We start from the raw sequence: 1,031 nt of genomic DNA, 5'->3' as shown, positions 1-1,031 counted from the left end.
AATTGGCTATTCTGAGCAGTTTTATTTCATGTATTTCCATCAATCTTGCTAATTTTCTAATTAGCACGTTGAATATCAGAATTGGATTTTTTTTTGTTGAAAACGATGAACGATTACTTAGCATGTTGCATTTTATAAATGGGCTTTTTTGGGTGACCTTAAGGAAATTCTAAATATAGGATCGGATGGGAACTAAAACATCCACCTATGCATGGATAGGAACTAAAGTTTCTACGTTCAGCCTGTAGTAGTCATAACACTGGAGGTCAAATCCCCAAATGATCTCATAGGCAGCCAAGTAATCTTGGGGATACTGGTTGCTTGATCTCAGCTTTTAAAATACAAGAATCTTGCCTATGGATTTGGATATTTGTCATAAATAAGTAATTTATGTAATCTGATGACTAGAAGATTCTAAAAGATAGAAGTCTGGAGCTTTATCTATTTTATAGAATAGGCTATAATAGACCACTTTTTGTGACTGATTGCTAATAAATATTTAGTTGGTAAATGCTTGTTTGGCAGACTTGTGGCTCTTGTGTGGCATTCCTCATGATTTGATAGATAGGGAAGTAATTAACACTTACCTAGCTCAGACTTCTTCAGCGGGTACCAACATCTACCCAGAGGAATCTAAGTCAGTTCTGGCTTAAGTTATATTGTAGTAAATAACATGTGTAGAAAGTGAGTGACATTTAAAAGCCTCATGTTAGTAATTCTCTCTATATAGTTTTTTTTAAAATAAAAATTAACTTTCTGCAAAAAATTATTTAGATAGCTTTTATTTAAATATCTGTAGTGCAGGTGAGGGAGAAAGTCTTTGGATTGTTTTTCTGTGCTTCTACTAGTTATATTTTCTTTTGCATGATTTGGTCAAATGCTTTGATCAAAGCACATGAAAATGTAGACAATGCTTTTGGTTAATGATATTAATCATATAAATCACATTGTGTCTTTTGGTTAATGATATTAATCATATAAATCACATTGTGTCTTAGATTCAGTTTCTCACTTGCTATTTCTCAGCATTA

The sequence above is a fragment of the Carlito syrichta genome, unplaced genomic scaffold (assembly GCF_000164805.1).
Source record: "Carlito syrichta isolate Samal-C Ts95f unplaced genomic scaffold, Tarsius_syrichta-2.0.1 Scaffold308592, whole genome shotgun sequence".
Classification (NCBI taxonomy): Eukaryota; Metazoa; Chordata; class Mammalia; order Primates; family Tarsiidae; genus Carlito; species Carlito syrichta.
Note: the sequence above shows the minus strand (reverse complement) of the source record.